The following is a 22,336-nucleotide window of genomic DNA, read 5'->3' on the forward strand; positions in this document are numbered from 1 at the left end:
CGAAAAACAAGGGAGAACAGACAACAAACCTTCTACATGAGTGACCATTAGAGACGATTTATCTTACGAGTTCTTTTAGTCTTCAAAGGAAAGCCGTTATATTTTCCATTAGTGGAAAGGGTCATTGTAATGCACTTTCGCACGGACAGGACATCACATACCGCGGCCTTTGATATACCAATCTTGAGGCGCTTGTTGGTACGGAGAACGAAACCCATGTGTCCGCCAAAGGGGTTAGACCCAACGACCCAGTATACTTTAAGGCGCGAGTACTCTACCGATTGAGTCTAATCCCGCATGTATACTCTCAGATCATAATTAGTCTTAAAGGGACAGACCCTAGTTTCAGCCCATGAAAATGCACACTGCTTTTGGTAATTAATCTGCAAACCTGTAACTCATTTGGATAAAGTTACAACTGAGTGAAACATGAGTCTGTGACTTTGAAATGGAGAAATACCCACTAAAAATAACCTAAAACTCGACTCATAACTGTTACTTATCAGACGCACATGCATTTTTAAAAATATGAGAAATGCATTTTGTGATATTAAAAACACCAGGATGACCAAAAACACTTCGAATGTACGGAAATGGATAATCTAAAGAATAAAATCTAAGTAAAATATGATTTCATTTAACAAAAACGGCTCTAATAGTAAAAATATACTAGTACCTTATTGTTTAAAAACTAGGGTATGTCTCTGTAAAATAATGCAATCGTCTTTTTCAATTAGACGGAATTAAGCTCATTAACTTGAGTACTTAATTACAGTAACTGACCTCGGTGGTGCAGTGGTTAAGCAATCGGACTACAGGCTGGTAGGTACATGGTTCGCAGCCCAGTACCGGCTCCAACCCAGAGCGAGTTGTTACGGATCATATGGGTAGGTGTAAGGCCACTAACCAACTAACAACTAACCCACTGTCCTGGACAGACAGCCCAGATAGCTGAGGTGTGTGCCTAGGACAGCGTGCTTGAACCTTAATTGGATATAAACACGAAAATAAGTTCAAATGAAATAACTGGAGTAGGCTACTTCAATGTTCGTAAAATTTATCGTCGTCAGGACCATTAACTGGGATTTCCCTCGTCTCATCTAGTGCTCTGTAAGTCTGGGAAAGTGCATTTGCTGCTGCTGAAAAACATTTAACTTTATTTTGAAAAAATACGTGTCAAAATGTAACATCTAAATGAACTTATTTAACCTTGTTATTTACGGTGTTTGTTCCTGTTGCAGCCAACTTATGTCGAAATGGTTATCGCTAGTGTTAATTTCAGTAGACGATTTGACTTTGACATCTAGGACATCATAATCATTAAGGAACAGCTAATCATATACGTGTTTTTAAATCGATTCGTAATAAATAAATATATACATGTGTATAGACAACTAAACTAATTTTGACAGTCTTCCACGATATAATCCCCATAAATTATCAATTAATATTTCTAGGAACATGTTCACATGTTCATTATAAAAAAAAAAATTCTTCATGGAATATTATTTTGGGAGAAATCCACAGCACTTCATGCTTTAAAATGTTTATTTATTTATTTATTTTATATTATCATAAGAAAAGGAATTTGGTGGTGTCTTTCGTCTAAGGGACATAACACTTTTTGAAGAACGTTTGTTAATAATTTGTTTCCCCTTGATGCGTCGACAGAGGGCGTTGAGCGACCTGCTTCATTTTGCAACAACAAGGATAGAGTAAATTATTTAGTTTGGCCGAAAAGACCGAGAAATCCAAATATGGATGTATGGGCTTTTGCAGGTATTTTGATGCAATAGTTGAATATATGTTTCCAAAGATTTTTTTGTGTTTTAAATCTACTGATTTTATTCTATATTTGTACAATGTTGAGGCGACTTCACTTGTCCTGTGTTGTTTATTTCTTATTTTTATAGGCCCTCACTTAACATTGACCTCTTTTGACATGTATTTTGCCTTGACTATTTCTTGTTTAGTTTTCACGGTGTCACACGAAGGGGTGAGTAAGTCAGTATATGTTTTCTTTGTTATTTTACCTTAAACGGTGACCTTTTGACTGGAAGATGACAGCATGCTGTGCTGGCCTCCGTCACCTGAACATGATTTGCAAATTAAATTTTTAGTAACCTATTTTATATACATCTAAGGGTTTCACAGAAAGAAAATTGGTTATCCTAGATTAATCAATAATCACACACATGAGGACAAATAGTAAACGCAATAAAATAAATTTTATTAAAGGAGGGGACAATTACAGCATTTGGCCTGGTATGCATATTCAACAATATATAATACACATTATTGCTTAATATCAACAAGTATAATCGTATAGTAATTAACAAAACAGTTAAATATTATATATTATATATAATGGACACAGCCATTTTGGACCATTCCAATAAATTCGCCCTCTGGCGAGCTGGTGATTATGTAATGCCTAACGTGTCACGTCAGGAATTAGTCTTCGAACTGAAGAAACAAAACATACCTAATTTTTGCAGATGCATCGCAATGTTCTGTAATAATAGCCATCCCAGTAAGCCGGCAACAATTATATATTATTTTTCAATACAAAATAAAGCACCATTGTCAAAGTGTTGAAATAAAAGTATTATGTTTTGTACATAAATTTACCCATGTACTGAAATAATAATCGGAGTGTTTTCTTGGTTAATTGGTTTTTTCTTTCTGTAGCCTGTACCTGTGGTTCCTGATTGGCAGATGTATATTTAGACGGTCCCCAGACACTGTGTCTAGACACACTAAAAAGATGTTCCTCTTTTATTAAGATCACAGGGTATTGTGTGATAACCGCACGGACATCCCTCTAATCGTAATGTAAAACTAAAATCGCAAAACTGACTAATTACATAGTCCCAAAGAAAAGAAAATTGTCACTTGGGTATCGTGAGTGGACGTTTTTGCTCGAATGTAGCATACCAATAGGCCTAATAATAAGCATTTTTTTCTTTGGATTTAAAAAAAAGAGAAAAATACTGTAAAGTTCTCCATTTCGTTCTATTAATGCAAATTGAAATATATTTGTTTAAATAGTTTATTCTACTATCAAGTCATTTATATTGTTTTACAAGTCAGGTTGGTGAAAGCGAAGCACCTTGTCGTAAATTAGAGCGTTTGTTTACACTGTGCATAGAGGAGATTGACCGAGCTGACGTCACTTCACCCCAAGCTATACACCGGACGTCACAAAAACGAAACAAAATGGCTGCCCCCAGTTAGCAGGAATAATCATGGTTTTTTATTAACTCTAAAATTACGCGTTTTTCATTTGTTAATGTGTCAGTATGTGTTGGTCGTCCGGGTATGCATCTTTCCAACACATACAGCTCTTGTTTGAGTTGACCCTACCTTTAAAGGGAAATTCCTGAATTTGCTGCAATTTTTAAGATGTTATCGACTAACAAGAGACTTTTTAACGATTGTAATTACATATCAAATATATTTTTCTGCATAAAATATTAGTGGCTGTATATTAAACGTGTTTCTGATCGTTCTATTTGTATTAGTTAGGTTGTAACTGAATCAGATGACATGTCAAGAAATAAAACAATTTTTTTCATTGAAATACAGTGCGAAGTTAACAATATAACATTGATTGAATATGAGAGATGAATTATAATATCTATAAGTCCAAGCACAGATTGAGAATTAAAACTAAAAGTCCTCTACATTGCTCAGTTGTCTTCATATTATTAGGGACGTTTCTTCTCACCAATCAGATGTCTCACTTTTTTACACATCTAGATCTGTGCCTGTATATATATATTGGATATAAATTCTTTACAAGTCCCACGCCCACCACTGGCCCTGTAAATTACTTACTATTACATCATGCGAAACAGTGGCGTAGGAAGGTGCCAAAAAGTGTGTGGGTGGGTGGGGGAGACACCTTTTTTTTTTTTAATCATTTATTATCCCCAGCCAAGTTTGACCATGTCAAGGTTGGGGAGCCTTGATTTCATGGCCTTACAATAGAGTTGCTATATAAGTGAAAATGCATAATATTATAGTAATTTAACATATAAATATATTTCTAGTGTTCCCATATGGTTGGGGATTGGCAAAGAAAGCCAAGATGCTATGATTCATATCTTGGAAAGAGTTGAGAAAAGTAGAAGGAAAGAAAGAAAATACAATAGAATAGAAAGAAATTAATGAATGAATAGATAGATAGATAGATAAATAATGGGGGGGGGGGAGACTTAAAATCTGTGCTACGAAAAGAGACTTATATTTCGAAACGAAAAAACCTGCAATTACAAACGAAAAGACCTGTAATTCGAAACAAGCTATTTATAAGAAGTTTCAGTTAAAAAGATTATTGATTATTGAAAATTTCATTTTCACAATTTTTGCATGAAATAAACCTTTCAATTTCAAATTTGTTTCGCAATATATTTTTAACTCCATTTATATTTAATACTTTTTTCTGTACTTTTATACTATAAATATAATATTTAATATTGATAATTAACCAATTTACTGTGCTGTGTTCATTATTAACCATACCAAACATAACAATATCTCGGTTAAAACATATATCAATTCCAGTTTTAGTCTGTATCCAATGTTTTGTAGCTTCCCAAATTTGGTTAACCTTATTGCAGAAATAGATGTGGTATCGTTTCTGGAGAATTTTGACAGAAGTCACAAGCATTTGAATCAACATAATGTATCATGTGTAAAAATGTATTTGTAGTTAAGATTCAATGCAGTATTCTGTATTGAAACCATGATAACGTTGAATCTTTTACACATCGAAAAGGAATAACATATTATTTTTACCATTGCCTGGTATCGTACATAAATCCTTCGTTCGCATATTTTAATTGTGCTTTGGGGGTTATAGTTTGTGAAGTTATCATATCATAAATATCTTTACAACCTTTTTTGTCTTTTAATAAACAGTTTAAACGGAAAAAACTGATTTTTTAGAATTGTGAACGTGTCATCCCTTATTGTTCCAAGCTTGTTTATAAATGATTTAATAGCACTTGTAAGTGAAGCATATTCTAAGAAGTTTGTATTTATATGATATTTTGTTGCAAACTGTTCGTATGTATAAAAATCCCCTTGTTCATTTAATAAATCATTTATAAATATAATACCGTCATCTATATGAATTTTGTATATAAATGGTTTGTTACCTATACATATTTTGCTATTATACCAAATATTAATGCTTAAAATATCCTCAACATTTTGTGGTTTTTGATATTTGTGTATCTCTAACCAACTGAACAAGGTGTCTCTCCAAAACGTATTTCAGACATGTTCAATATTTCGCATTAGGAAATAATCGCCTTGTATAATCAAGTCTTTTAAAGATATGTTTGTAACCGATTTAAACAAAGTTATCCACTTTGAGTTATTTAAAAACATTCTTCGAATCCACGTGCATTTTAAGGCTGTTATAAAATTTGATATGTTTATCATTTTAATACCACCTGTTTTGAAATTTTGTATTATTAGATTTCGTTTCAGTTTTTCACTATTGCTCTGCCAGATAAATAAAAAAAATAATGTATTGACATTTTTTATCAATTTGTCATTTGGATTTGGTAGCGCTATTAACAGATGGGTTAGCTTTGGCATTATTAAAGTTTTCAGTACTGTTATTCTTCCTAAAACTGTTAATCTTCTAACAAACCATAACCTCATTAATTTTTGCATTTCTATTATTTTAGAATCATAGTTCAGTGCAATTATTTGTTCCATGTTAACTGCGAAGTTGATACTGAGCAAATTAAATTGTGTTGCGCCCCATTCTAACTTCCACCGCATACGATGGAACACATCCTTAGAAAACTTTTTCTTTCCGATCCATATAGCTTTTGATTTAGAAAAATTTATTTTTAGGCCTAATATATATGCATAATAATCTAAAACCTTCAATGTATTGTACAGAGACTCGGGAGAACCATCAAGAATGAAACTTGTGTCATCTGCATATTGCGAAATTAAATATTCTTCGACATCAATACTGATTCCCTTAATATTGCTAAAGTTTCTTATTATAATTGCAAGTACTTCAGCACACAGAATAAATATATAAGGAGACGGAGGATCTCCTTGTCTACAACCCCTTTCTAATTTGAAAGCTTCAGATAAAAATCCATTCTGTATTACACTAGATAAAGAATTATTGTAAAACGTTTTTATCCAGTTTTTAATGGATGTTTTAAAGTTAAATATATCTATTTGGGGGGGGGGGGGTGCGACACACTTACATTTCACACTATTATAAAGCAAATATAAAGCAAAATATCTTAAAAGTTGCCCCTCCCGCTTCCTACTCCAGTGCGAAACTAAAACATTCAACTACTGTGTACCTGCTAATTAGGTTATGAATATTGCAACACAGTGGATAACTGACAAAATAGTTTAAAATAAAAATTTTTTTTAACTCATATGATCTGTTATTCATTGTGATCCGTTATGAATAAACTGACAGTACTATGGCACTGTACATGAAATGTAGTGTAATTATGTATAGAACTATAATAATTGTTTCAATCAAAACATTCATTTAATGCTAGATAATAAATCGAACACCGTATTGGCAATTTCCATAATGGCATTTCTATCAGAACACGTTTTACGAAAACGTGCAACAATTGCCGATCGATTCATAATTATTGTTTTGCTGAGAATGGTCAACTTCGCAGTTCTTTCATTAAAGGATTGTATTGGGGGAAAAAATCATCCATAAACTGTGTGAATCGGCAAAGCCGTTCTCACATAAGTTTTCTGATGATTTTTTTTGTTCATACCCAGATGAATATCAAAGAAATAACAGACTATACTTATAATTGAATTTGAATCATACAGGCTAATAATAACACTAAAATGTCATACTTTATTTAGAATTATTTTGTATCCCTAAATATTAGAGACGTTTCACGCACACAGTTAGTATGATGACTACATATAGGAGCTATGACGTCATTATTTTCTGCCCTTTTGTGACATTTTCCTCTGAAATGCTAACTGTACACGTCTCATTTTCACGGATATCGAACTTGCTACACATAAGTAAAAAAACGGACAGACAGTTCCTAAAAAAGAGCATAGTTATGTCAAGTATTTAATATTTCGAAAACCTCAGATCGTGAAACTTGTTAATTTAAGGTCTGTTTATTCTCTTGGTGTGAATATTTAATATATGTTTGTTTGTTTTGATAGCCAAATTTGCCGTTCAACTTGGAACACTAACCCTGTACTCGTGTCAACTTGATGGCATGCATGAAGTTGTTCTTGTTACTTTATAAATGGAAGATTTATTTATTTAGTTTTATTTTATTTTTTGTTAGCATGCTTGAACATTTTCATTCCCCATTCTATCCTGTGTTGTGTATATAATTGGGGGGGGGGGGGGGGCATTTGTGTGTATGTGTGTGTGTTTTCATTTCCATAAATAAAATCCAGCACTTTAAAATACCATTCTCTACAATTAAAGGTCTAGTGAACAAACAAAATATGTATTTTGTAAATACAATCATTGTTACAGGGACGTAACTTGATATGGAATGAAGCAGCTCACTGGATGCCGTCATTTAAGTTGCGCCCTCTAATATACGTAACTGTTAATGTGATCGAAATCTCTTACACTAACTGTATAAACAGTTACGGATACGTCATCATATGTTTAACTAAATGTAGTCATAATGTTAACTGTGTGATCGAAACATCTAAAATAACGCTCAATAAGACAACTGGCCCATATGAAATGACATCATCACATATGATTTTCCTTGATGACGTAATTTTTACATTCATCGAAAAATTAACATACTCCCGTTACTACGCCTGGACCATTGGCATGACGTTACGTTGTAATGAATGTAACAGAAATTTTATTATTGTGATGTGACATTGGTAAATTAAACTACCATTCTTTGAAAATGTGTGAGGAATCTGGTTATGTTCCATATTCAAGATGATTGTATTTTGGCGGAAGACTGCATCGATTACAAAATCTGTAACTCATGCATTCTCAGTTTAGTCAGGATGCGGTAATAGTTCAAAAAACAAATTTGCATTGTATACTATACACAAATGTGATATGATGGGGACCAGTCAAGTTATATGTGATACAATTGTTTTCTGAACAAGCCTCTGTTTCTGCTGTTTGAAATAGGTCAGCATAGATCCACAAAACATTAGATTTGTGCTAAATAAATTTTAAAATTCCAAGTGGTCCGACGGACCGTGTTTGCAGCTTCAGATAGTCCTGTTAATTTTCAGGTAGTCTCAGACTACCGGACTACCGTTAAGATCGAACCCTGCAGGTATATATTTGGTACATGTAGGTAGCCAGACATGGCAATTAATTACTGCCGTCTATACTACATACCAGTATTAACATCACAGGGTATTGTAAAATAACCTGCCACCCCTAAAATGGTAAAGAACATTATCAGCCGTCATAATTCTGTAAAACTCTTGATTAAGCAGGGCATAAAATTTGGCACAAACAATTTTGTCATTTGTCTGTCACTTACACAAAACCAATATCAACAAACAACAGATTGTCCGTGCAAAGCTGTAGTCGTTCGTCAGAAGAAAAAAATCACTCTTTTTGGAAAAAAATAAGGCTTTTATCAAATCGTTTGCTCTTTACTATGAATAGCATTTTACAGAATTTCTAATTTCCAACGAATCGAAACTCAAGTTAATTAAATTTTTGTATTTATGATAGGAGAAAAGCTATGAAAATCGCTCATCATAGGTTCTCGTTTGAATATCGTTGCCCATTAACCGTTTCATTTGTATCTGAACTACTGAAGAAAATCGCTTGTGTGAACACTAAAACCACACGAACAACATATTGGTTGTCTGAAAAATTCTAATTTTATGCCCTGATTAGGTAGACTTTCCTATGTAAAATCACAGAACTCACAAATCACGTAGTCCCCCAAAAAAGTAAATTGTCACTTTGTCGTTTTTGCTCCAACGTAGCATACCAATAGGCTGGAGCAATAGGCTACGTAATTTGAAAGTTTTGTTTAATAAATATTTATCCCAGATCATATAGCAGTGTTGGGGTTGGGATCCCCAAATCACTGCTTTACATATATATCCACGTTCTAAGCAGCAACAAAATATGTTAAAAATAAATAAATTAATAGAAACTGATTGAGACTAAAGTTCAACACATGCATACAGTTGGACGTGGACAGTATCTATAATATAACTATATAGTTTTATGATCCGAGATTTAATTGAGAACAGAGAAAATAGTGAATAAGAGGGAAGAAAATACCATGTCTTTTTAATATTAGTTCGTATTGAAAACACCATAATCATAATTGCATTGTTAATGTCCTACATACAGTACTAATATAATTTAGCACCCATACATTATTATAAGAAAGTAAATATTCAAACAGTAACATGCACATAAGTAATTAAATTATTCACTCATCCAGGCATGTTTAATCCCTTGCTCCCCATGTTAAAAACTAAATTGAGTGGTCCCCCCTGTCTACTGTCTGTATTTACCATCTACAATACTAGCCAAGTAGTATAACATGATCATGTGACAATTATAGGAATATGTTGGAGTTTGTTTTTTGGGGTTTTTCATAATTATTTATTTATTATTATTATTATTATTATTATTATTATTATTTTTTATTTTTTATTTTTATTTTTTTTATATACAAGTTTTATTGCCAGCCCCTTGTTTACAATTAGAACAACACATGCCAAGGGTAAAACATGGGTTGTGTACATAAAACATGGGTTGTGTACATAAAAATAATAAAACAACATAATATAATACTTTAAGGTACTGGCTTGCAAACCCCACCTCACCCCACCCCCACCCCCTCTCCCTCCCCCCTCTCTCTCTCTCTCTCTCTCTCTCTCTCTCTCTCTCTCTCTCTCTCTCTCACACACACTACATATCTAATCAATGTAGCTATCCATTTATCTTTCTCTCATGCAAAAAAAACAACAACACACTTTCATCCTTTTTCATTCTATGAACGATGTACATAAATATTTAAAATACGCACATGATAGATATATATATATATATATATATATATATACACACACACACATACATACATATACATATGTATCTACATTATTAATGCGTGGACCGCTGGGAACAAGATGATGCACAAGGAAAGTTAAAAAAATTAGGTCTGTTCAAAGAGAGAATAATACACTGACCACTTGGTGAAGAATTTATTAAGATTGTTCTTATTAAGATAAATACACTTTTCTACTTTATATCTTTGTTTAGCTTCGTTTTGGAAGTGTATAATATTTAATTGGACCCTTTGCACTTTACATTTATATATAAAATATTTAGCTAGTAATAGCAGGTCAAAAACATTATCTGTTTTAATATTATCTTTACATCCAAATATCACTAGCTCAAGAGAAAGCTTTAAATTACATATATGCTTACATGAGTTTGATAACCAATTTAAATAATCATTCCAAAAGTTCTGAACAATTTTACATTCCCAAAATAAATGTACTATAGATTCTTTTCCTTCATGACAAAACGTACACGTTTCACTGTCAAGTAATTTTAATTTATATGCGAAACTATTAGTAGTTTTATTTCTTGTGTGGTTACAAATGGTTTTAAATAAATAGTGTGCCAATTAACTTCTGAAATAAAATAATTTTGCCATTTTGATATTGCAGAATTTGGCTTTTCAGAAGTTACAAGTGTAATAATAATATTGTTTCGAGCCATTTCTGATAGAACAAAGTTTTCGTTGAACAGGAGAATCATCTAAAGGAATATTTGTTTCTATTATATTAAGTTTCGTCTTCCTAAGGTAAGCCTTAAGTGAGTTAATAACTCCTTGATGGGTGTACACTACCAAATCAAATCCCATAGACGACAATAGTAACATATACGGCTAAAACTCCTACCTGCAACGTATCAACCGACATAAACGCCACGGATATAAATACTACCACCCCTTACACTTAAAGTGAATCAGAAAAAAATGGGGGTCAAGCTGCTCGTTTCTGAGATAACGGGTAGCGTCTATGACTACCCTAGTTTCGCACAAAATTTTAGTACTTTTTTTTACAGGTAACCCATACATGTTTCAAGCACAAGGCTACTTGACACATTGGTACTAGATGAAATAAAATTGCACATTTATTTTACCCAGATGAAACTATTATTTTTTACAACCAACACACTCACATTTATAACCAATCACAGGACTTGTGGTGTTCACTTCTCTATCAAAAGTTCGGTGCACCTCGAACTTTGACCCAGCCGGAAGTTATTTGGTATTGTACTACCTATACTGATAACATACATTTTTCAAAAAATGTCCAGCTATGTGTCTTTATGACAACCAGGATCTGGTGTATTCTGACATAAACTGCGAACCTCACTGAAACTGTTGTTTCTACAGTGCAACCTAATATAATGTACCCCTCAAAAAGCATATATATTGCATATAGTTTTGTACAAATGCAATATGTCATATTAAACAACAAAATGTTTTAAAATAAAACTCCTGAAGATATTTACTTTCAGTTCGGTGTGTGTACTCAGTTATATATGTAGAGACAACAAAGATAGTCAGAGTACCTCTACCCCTTTAAAGAATTCCATTAAAACACATGCACTTGATTGACCCCTAGATTATGAAGACCTTAACAGGCACATCAAAGAAATATCAGTATTAAAAAAATACACTGTCTGAGGAAGGAAACACAAACATGACTGTACCTGTATGAAGTAATGACTTAATGTCCTGAACATTAGTGTTGGGAGGAAATCCTGTATGCTGGGTGTGGGTGTCTTTAAGTTACCAGGTGTGGGAATTTCAAATCCATCGGCCATGCTGATTTTCATAATGAACCATCAAAACCAATGGCAGCCACCAATATTCCTGACTATATTTTATTTATAGCCTACTGTAGTTGGAGGTTTTAATAGTTGTGATATCTGGAATAATCATGCAGCTTTAACACATTTATTTTTGATTAATTACCGAAAAAAAAACTATTTTTAAATGACAAAATTACCCGAACATCTATTTTCTTGCATTATTTTCTAATCCGGATGAATACAATATGTACATTAGATGTATTCCTACAATCTGTAATCCAGCATTTTATTTAGCTAGTAACATTAGGTAATACAGCTTTAACAATAAAATAAATTATCAACTTAATCCAAGGCAGATAATCAAATCTGAAAAAATTGGTTCTGAATCTAGTATAAACTCAAAATGCTTTTCATGAGAGCTAACTAAGTGATTATTAAAAAACAAAAATGATCTGGAGATCTAAGTATATGTTTAACAACCTTATTGTTATGTACAAATAAGAACAGAAGGCACAATAGTGACAACAAATTTAATTATGTTTTTGGTAAAGTTTTTCTTAAAATTTACTTAAAATTTTGCATAAAACTACAAATTTGTCTAAAATATAACTTAGCACCCTATAAATATGTCAAAATGACAATAAAAATCAACTTCTTTACAAATTAGAGTTTTCAGAATTTCATACATAAAAAAATTAACAATGTTAATGGAAACTAAAAGACATTAACCCACTATTGGCACATGCTATTTTTAATATAAAAATAAATTGCTATTAAAATCTTAGTTCAGGTTGCCTATATATAATACCATATTTAAGAGCAGTTGTATATGGCAAGTCAAATACCATGTAAAAAGAAATTATTGAAATCTTTACAGTATGAATTATAGGCCAAAACCAACTTTTCTTCAGTGCTAACTTTGATTCAAACTCCATTCAGAGCCATGTACAGAGATTATTGTCAAGGTCAAGGTCATTGTGAACTTGCATGATCGAGTGATGGCTAATTAATCAACCAGTATAGTTTAATTAAATAAAATGACAAAATCATAATATTTTTTATTATGCACTGAATATGTGCTATAGGGTGTACACTACCAAATCAAATCCCATAGACGACAATAGTAACATATACGGCTAAAACTCCTACCTGCAACGTATCAACCGACATAAACGCCACGGATATAAATACTACCACCCCTTACACTTAAAGTGAATCAGAAAAAAATGGGGGTCAAGCTGCTCGTTTCTGAGATAACGGGTAGCGTCTATGACTACCCTAGTTTCGCACAAAATTTTAGTACTTTTTTTTACAGGTACCCCATACATGTTTCAAGCACAAGGCTACTTGACACATTGGTACTAGATGAAATAAAATTGCACATTTATTTTACCCAGATGAAACTATTATTTTTTACAACCAACACACTCACATTTATAACCAATCACAGGACTTGTGGTGTTCACTTCTCTATCAAAAGTTCGGTGCACCTCGAACTTTGACCCAGCCGGAAGTTATTTGGTATTGTACTACCTGATACTCTAAAAAAGATGCATTTAATTTGTATAAATTATTAAATGTGGTTAAAGTTAAAAAGTTGCCGTACTCATCAACAAGATCACAGATTTGAGATACACCTTTCCCAAGCCATTTCTTTTTTAAAAAAGATTTGCTGTTAATTTTTATATTGGAATTATAAACAATTGGCTCTGATAAAAAGTCTTCAAAAGATGAAACATTAATTAATAACGAGAAGTCACGGAATGCAATGATACAGTCTTTCCCAAATAGATTTTTTTACATGTTTTAAGCACAATTGGGGGAAATCATTACCAAATAGAGGTATGTTACGGAGTTGTGGAAAACATGCAAAAAGAATAGGTTTCCATTTTGGATCTTTGGTTTCCAATTTTCGTAGCCATGTAATTTTCAAGGCTTTAGCTTTATGTCTATCATTCCGAGACCTCCCTCATTAATAGGTTTACACAAAGTTATTATTTTTATCCTGTCTGGCTTTTGATTCCATACAAATTTAAATAACATCGTGTGCAATTCTTTCTGAAATGTTTCCGATGGATTTGGTAATGTTAGAAGTAGATAACTAAGCTTAGATATTAACAGAGATATTATTATAGCTATTCTTCCAAGTGGTGTTAACAACCTTCTCATCCATGTATTTATAATTTGTTTAATTTCAAATAGTTTAGAATTATAATTAAGTTTGGTCATTTCATTCAAGTCGGTACTAAAAATAATTCCAAGTGCTTTAAATGAAGGAGGATTCCATTTTATATTATGATTTTGTAAATATTGTATTGGACTATTCCTAAGAGAGCCAATACAGATTACCTCTGATTTATCATAATTAATATTGAGTCCTAATAATTCGGAAAAAATATTCAAGGTATTTATTGCTTCTTCAAAGGACGTTCTACTACCATCAAGTATAAAATCAGTATCATCGGCATACTGTGAAATTAGGTATTCTTTATTGTTTATTGAGATGCCTTTAATTTTTGTCATAAAATTCATGGTATGTTTTTTCAATAGGTAAAGTCGATAATGAGCCTGGTAGGGGCATGTATTGCTTGTTTGTTATTTGAGTAGACGTGATAGAAATGAGTACAGTTTATTTCAGCAATATAAAAATTCCACCAAGTGTATTCTTGCACTAAACACATCAAGGAGAGGGACGTAGCCCATGGGTACAATCTGGGAATGATCCCTGTCAGTGGACCAATTAGGCTATTTCTCATTCCAGCTAGTGCATCAAGACTGGTATATCAAACACCATGGTATGTGCTATACTGTCTATGGGGTGGTGCACATAAAACATCCTTTGCTACTAATGGAACAAATTTAGTTCCTTTCTGACTGTAGGAATTTTTGTCATCCAATAGCCGATGATTAATACATGAATGTGATCTAGACTGGTGGTGTTAAACAAAACAAAGTAACTTTTTAACTTTGAACACATGAAAGTCTCAAGCTCATTATTGCTATAATCACTAAGCATATTGAATCGGCTCTCTGTACTTTACCGTCTATAATACACAGTATTTGACACCCTACATGTATTTACTTGTCAACAGATGCAGTTGCATGCATTATGCAGCATATTAAACTAATGAATTATGTATATCTACATTAAACATGTAATAAATCCTTTTGAGGTGACAAGACACTTACATTTATGTGTTCATGTTTTTATTTGCTAGTAACCCTATTTTTGTCTTGTTTTTACAAACTAAAAAGCCAAGACATTTATTTTTTGGAAGGTGGTGGCTGTTGCGGCACAGAATGATTAAATGTTTCATTTAGTTCAACTTTAATATTTTGTGTTTAGCTGCATTTCTTACCAACTATAAGTCCTACATCAATGAAACTTGATTTATATAAATGTTTATCACAATGCATATGAAAAATAATTTAATAAAGAATTCAAATACTTTTGCATTTTCTCATTATTATTTTTTTTATTGTGTAACTTAGTCCTACATTAGCAGGGCTTAAACTTAATGACAGCATCGACAACATTGAGATATAAAAGGTAGAGAGCATCGATAAAGCTCCTCAACAAATGCTAAATTATATACCCTGGTATACATTATCTGCCCATATTAAAACTTTTGCTCATTTGAAATATGACTATATACAGCAAAATAACCTTTCAATTATTTTTATTTGCTGCAAAAGTCTTTTAAAAACAAATTGCCATCTGTGGGCTGTTTCACCTGTGGCAATTCTTTTTAAAATTGCTGTGGGAGGCAAATTCTTAAGTTTGAGCCCTGCATCAAGGAAGCTTGATTCATAGTTGCATCTTTTTTTCTTTTTTTTTTAAATATTTATTTTCCCCAGTCCATTCTGACTATGTCAAGGTTGGGGAGCCTTGAATTCATGGCCTTACATCAAAGTAATATAATTTATATACAAGTACATATATCTAATTTGTTGTATAGTAATGTTATATAGTCATATATAACAATTTGATACATAAATGCATTTGTAATGTTTCTGTATAAATTAAAGATTGGTAAAAAACAAAACAAATTGCTGTGACGCAATGGAAAGGACTGGGAAATATAGGAGAAGAAGAAAGAAGATATAATGGTTAAAACACATAATAATAAATTGATAGATAAATAAATAACAAAACAAAACAAAACAAAAACAAAAATAAACAAATAAAATAAATAAATACATGGGGTGGGGGGTGGGGGGGCTAAATCTATACTCGCGAGAAACAAAAAAGACCTGGAATTCAAAACGAGCTATTGTTAGGAAACACGCTTCAGTCATGGAAGCATCTTAGATGATCTATAAATGTTCATGTATGTTTTAAAAAAATTTTAAAGTTTAATTGAATTAAAAAATTAAAAAATGTATTAATATGGAGATGTGTGCAGATGAACATCTGTTTATGCAACTATTAGTGCATGACACCAAATAAGTCTATAGTACTAGGCAAGACATTTCCACAAATTTCTTTTTTATATTTTTCACCACATACATGATTCTCGACTGAGTGGCTTATTCAATGTATCTCTACAAGTACACAGTGTTCAGATTGCCTCTGAGCTATTGGATATCTGATATTGTGACTTTTTGGACCAAGTGTCCATATTAACATATGTGTAGTTATAGACTGAATATGATACAAAAGGTTTCTTTTCTTTATTTAACTGGATAATGTCAGCTTATCTACACATGTATTGGAGAGAACACTTTGTGATATTTCTGGTATACACATATGATGCACATAAATATAAAGACGTCTAATTCGCTATATCAGCTAAACCAGACGTTCAAATTAAAATGGGTTTAACCGGTTGCTGTCTATCAAATAATTATTTGTGCCTTCAAACCAAAGTGTCTTAAATTAATTTTGTTTGGAACAAACATTTAAATAGAGAATAATACATGAGTGGTAATTAGATAACATTTATTTTAAAACAAGTTGTTTTAAAATGTATCTAATGAGCAAAAGCGAGTTTGATACATTTTTAAACGAGTTGTAAAATAAATGGTATCTAACAGACACAAATGTATTATTCTATTTCTTACATATCCTCAAAAACCAGGTATTAAGCAAATTGTAACATCTTTTTTAACTTTTACTTTAATCAGTTTTTATCCTGCTGTTTTTTTCATTGGATGTATGGCATTGGTAACCTGGTCATCACCTAGGAGCAGCCAGTCATATGTCTTGAAATTGTTAACACACGTACATGTGTAAACAAGTATGTGTTATCAAAAATAATGATTAATGTTCTCACCAGCATAAATGTATCCAACTTGCTTTTGCATTTTAAATATGTTTTAAAACAATAGCAAGATAAATGGTAATGGCAACTGATATTAATATAATATATCACCCTTGGGAGGTACAGATTATGCAGCAATTCCATTGAAGGGACAAAATATGTTTTGTGGGGCGTAGATTTACATTTTTTTCTGTGGATTGGAAAATTGTTTTATAGTAGCTACCATAAACCTGATTTATTCTTTAATTTGCCAATGTATTTACAATAACAAAACATTTATAAACATTAAGGTTTGCATATTCTTGACCCATTTATAAACACATCACTGCACATGCATACCAGTCTGAAACATGGAAAGCAGGTCGTTATCAGCACGGTGCCCACAGGCAACATGACACAGTTAATCTTGGGCATTAAATGTTGTATACACTGGGGATTTTTTTTTTTTTTAAACGTAACTTTTGTTTGTATTTAAGTAGAGTATTAAAACTGAAAAAATAATCCACAAGTAATATTAGTACTAGTATATATTGTTTCACCAATTATTTAAGTGTATTTAAAATAAATACATCAGATTTTAGTTTTACATGATTCTTGATAAACACACGCTCATATTAAGATAATTTAACAATAAAACAACAACAATATAGGGCTCTAGCTTAAGACTTGGTCACTGATAATTTTAAAAAGTTACTTTTGCAGCAAATAAATATGACTGAAAGGTTATTGTACTGTATGTAGTAATATTTCAAATGCAGATATTACAAGGGTCAATAAAACTCACAGAATTTTTTTTCTTTTCTGTCAATGTTATTACCCCCTCTAAATTTACATAATATTTATGTGTGTCATATGGTTTTGACAAGTGATGAACCACACTCGCGATCTGGACCATGTTATATTTGCAGCTGAACTGCAAGACTGGTCTATGTTCATCCAGTTGCTTTTCATTGAATGCTTGCACATTATTTTCACTGGTTCCCGATGTGGTCATCTGGTCTAGTATGTAGCATAAACCTCAGTCTAGTAAGTGTTTGCGACAAACGGCTGACTGAACTTACCTTTGAACGTAGGACTGGTTTCCACTGGGGTAAATTCAGTCAACCTTTTATCGGTAATGCTTGCTATCCTACACTGGCTTTTACATTATACATTAAAACAAATGACCACTTTAGGAATTGATCAAAATAGTTTTTAAACATTTAGAGAAAAATGGCTGGGTTTTTTTGTAAAATTCATCAAGTGCAAATATATAACAGTCCGTAACTGACCATAGAACAGAAGTTGTCATTGTACATATTATATTGTATAAACATTTTGCCATTTGTTTGAAATTTTATTCAGTGGCACAAAAGTTCCATCGGTGACAGTTTAACCTATAGCAATTTATTTCTCAATGACGTCAAGTGCCATCATTAAGTTCAAGCCCTGTATTTAATTATAACACTAATGCTTCAACCATTCTAATGTTTCGAAGTATGTTACATCCTTCATACTAAAAAGATTGCAGCTTCAACTTCTTTGCTCACCCATAAACGTATCATTGATATTGTGATGTGTGTACACCAGTGAACTAGTGACCTGGTGTTTTAAAATATTGTTTATAGTAACTATATAATAAAAACAATGGACGACTAGAATATTTGTTTGGCCACAAGGTGTATTTTTACGTTCTTCTATGACCATTTTGACTTTCTTCTTTTTCCTTAATCTGTTTTGACTTATTTTCATTGGTTGAGGCCATGTGTTGAATTGCAAGAGCTGCTGATGTATTACATGGTGTCTATTAATAACATAAATGTGGACACTTACAGTTGATGGCCAGTTTATCTTCTCAACACTATACTAATAAATAGTCCAACCCTGTTCATTGATCCATGCATGGGTGACCACAAGTTTGATGTCCTGCAGGCCAAATATAATCATAATAATGTGTCTTCTGTTGCCTTTTATTCCTATTTGTCATTTATTCGGCTGTGGAAAGCATTTTGAATATTTTTTTCAGAAACAGAAATATTTTTTATGGGTTTGTGGAAGCCGGGGTGGGACATAGCCCAGTGGTAAAGTGCTCGCTTGATGTGCAGTCGGTCAAGGATCGATCCCCGTTGGTGGGCCCAATGGGCTATTTCTTGTTCCAGCCAGTGCACCATGACTGGTATATCGAAGGCCATGGCATGTGCTATACTGTCTGTAGATGGTAATAAATAAATAAATAAATAAAATTCTTTATTTTCAGAGGGTAAACACATTCAGTACAAGGTGACTGGTCTCCCATGAGGCCCTCTCTAATCTATACATGATATTATACATACATACATTCAAAGAAACAACATCAACATACATGTAATATGTATAGCATGAGGAACAATAGCACATATTATGAATATATAAATAATATTTAAATCAATTTGTTAAGAAACTTGAGTCAGTGATAACTCAATACATCATAATTATTTTAACAAACACAAAATCAACAACAAAGGTATATCTTAAAATTGATTATTATTTGAATAGTGCTTAAAATAACTGGATTTGAATGAGGCGAGGGATTGAGAATATTTTATCTTTGAAGGTAGTGTGTTCCACAGTTTAGCTCCCCTGCATGAAAAACTATGGCGATAAAATTCTGTTCTTGGTTTTAATTCATAAAGGTGATTATGTTGAGTTGACCTCAGATTTAAGGAGTGAATTTCTGAAGTTGTTTGAAACATTGTTTCTAGATATGATGGAGATAGTTTGTTGAGGACTTTGTAGACAAACTGGCAGGTTCTAAAGTCAATTCTCTCTTTGATTTTAAGCCATTTGAGAGAGCTAATTATTTCTGCAGTGGACATTTCTTTGCTTTTTTCAGTAATAAGTCGGTTGCATGTAAAAGATCCCATGCTACTAATGGAAAAATGTAGTGGGTTTCCTCTCTAAGACTGTAAGAATTTCCATATGTTTGGCATCCAATAGCTGATGATTAATATATCAATGTGCTCTAGTGGTGTTATTAACCAAAAGAAACATATTTTCTGTCGTCAAAGCCAGTACTGGGATAGGAACCCAGTACTGGTACTCAGATTATATCATGTGCAAATTTTGTTTTAGTGTATTGCACTTTTTCAAATAACAGTGAATAAACTGGTAAAAAGAAACAGGAAATAACGAGTTACTGGGGTTTTTCCCCCATGTTACGTCATTCTGAGGTTTGATTCATAACACAGAATAGGTTGAAATGTTACTTTGGTTTACACATCTTTAAAAGACTACCAGTCATGGGTGTGTTGTGGTTAAGCCATTGCATCTCGGTACCGGCTCACACCCAGAGCGAGTTTTAACAATTCAATGGGTAGGTGTAAGACCACTACACTGACTTCTCTCTCACTAACCACTCAACAACTTAGCACTAACCCACTGTCCTGGATAGACAGCCCAGATAGCTGAGGTTATTGCCCAGGACAGCATGCTTGAACCTTAATAGGATATAAGCACAATAAATTGAAATAAATGAAGTACTGGGCTCCCGATCTCACCTATTGTCATTAAATGTCTACCAATAATTACTATCTAGTATTTTTACCAAAAACCCCAAAAGTGAAATGCAAATCCAATATTGTTGGTCCAACTAAGTGACAGTGAATGAAAGGAGGGGATCTTGACAAGCATATTATAATTCTAGAGGGATGAAAAGTGTCGGAGATTAAAAACAAAATTCACGAAAGAGGGGATATAAAAATCTCACATTTTTGCATTATCCAAGACTGTCCACCACCAAATGTTTTTGTATAGTATTAGTTATGACATGTATATCAAAAACAAATAATCTTTTAATTCTGATTCGACAAATGGGGATTTCTATTTTCTGGATATTTCTATGATGGATTTATTAAGCATATTTTCACACTTCTTCCCATCTGTGGGAGTCACAGATGCATGTAAATATTGTTCTGAAGTAACAGCTGTGGTTTTTACAGCACACCAATAGAAATCTATAGTATATTTATTTGATCACACCTCTATCTATCTCTGTTTACAGTAGTCACATATTTGTACTCGCAGCAGTCACACACATTTGTACATCAAGTACATACATGAATGTCATTGTGAAAAATGTAAAAGCTTATTATTTAAATGTTCTAATAGTATAAATCCATTTACATAGGCCACTTCAGATATGTTTGGCATGAAGCAACAAACAGGTTTGTGCCTCATAATATCTTTCTCATTAAAAATTGATCATCAATCAGTTGATAGAACAACACATACCATGACCTTCGATATACCAGTCATGTGGCAATTGTCGAGATGGAGGAAAACCAAAGGGTCCACCAAGGAGGTTCAATCCTATGATCCCATCCCATTAGGTGATCACTGTACAGACTGAGTGAGATCACTGTACAGACTGAGCTAGATTACTGTACAGACTGAGTGAGATCACTGTACAGACTGAGTGAGATCACTGTACAGACAGCATGATTACTGTACAGACTGAGCGAGATCACTGTACAGACTGAGCGAGATCACTGTACAGACTGAGTGAGATCACTGTACAGACAGCAAGATTACTGTACAGACTGAGCTAGATCACTGTACAGACTGAGTGAGATCACTGTACAGGCTGAGTGAGATCACTGTACAGACTGAGCTAGATTACTGTGAAGACTGAGTGAGATCACTGTACAGACAGCAAGATTACTGTACAGACTGAGCGAGATCACTGTACAGACTGAGTGAGATCACTGTACAGACAGCTAGATCACTACAGACAGCTAGATCACTGTACAGACCGAGTGAGATCACTGTACAGACAGCAAGATTACTGTACAGACTGAGCGAGATCACTGTACAGACTGAGCGAGATCACTGTACAGACTGAGCGAGATCACTACAGACAGCAAGATTATTGTACAGACAGCAAGATTACTGTACAGACTGAGCTAGATCACTGTACAGACTGAGTGAGATCACTGTACAGGCTGAGCGAGATCACTGTACAGACTGAGCGAGATCACTGTACAGACTGAGTGAGATCACTGTACAGACAGCAAGATTACTGTACAGACTGAGCGAGATCACTATACAGACTGAGACAGACTAAGCTAGATACTGTACAGACTGAGCTAGATCACTATACAGATCACTACAGACTGAGCTAGATACTGTACAGACTGAGTGGGATCACTGTCAGACTGAGTGGGATCACTGTACAGACTGAGCTAGTAGATCACTGTACAGACTGAGCTAG

At 33.1% G+C, this 22,336-nt stretch overlaps 1 protein-coding gene across 1 annotated transcript in view; it reads left to right on the plus strand.

The window, feature by feature from the left end:
* The first annotated feature begins 1,685 nt into the window (after positions 1–1,685).
* The window catches only part of LOC121371842, a 72,328-nt gene continuing 51,677 nt past the window's right edge, over positions 1,686–22,336 (plus strand). The window contains 1 exon segment of the mRNA XM_041498042.1: positions 1,686–1,779. The gene's annotated coding sequence lies outside the window, so the exon portion shown is untranslated.

This window comes from Gigantopelta aegis, chromosome 4 (assembly GCF_016097555.1).
Source record: "Gigantopelta aegis isolate Gae_Host chromosome 4, Gae_host_genome, whole genome shotgun sequence".
In the NCBI taxonomy this organism is placed as follows: Eukaryota; Metazoa; Mollusca; class Gastropoda; order Neomphalida; family Peltospiridae; genus Gigantopelta; species Gigantopelta aegis.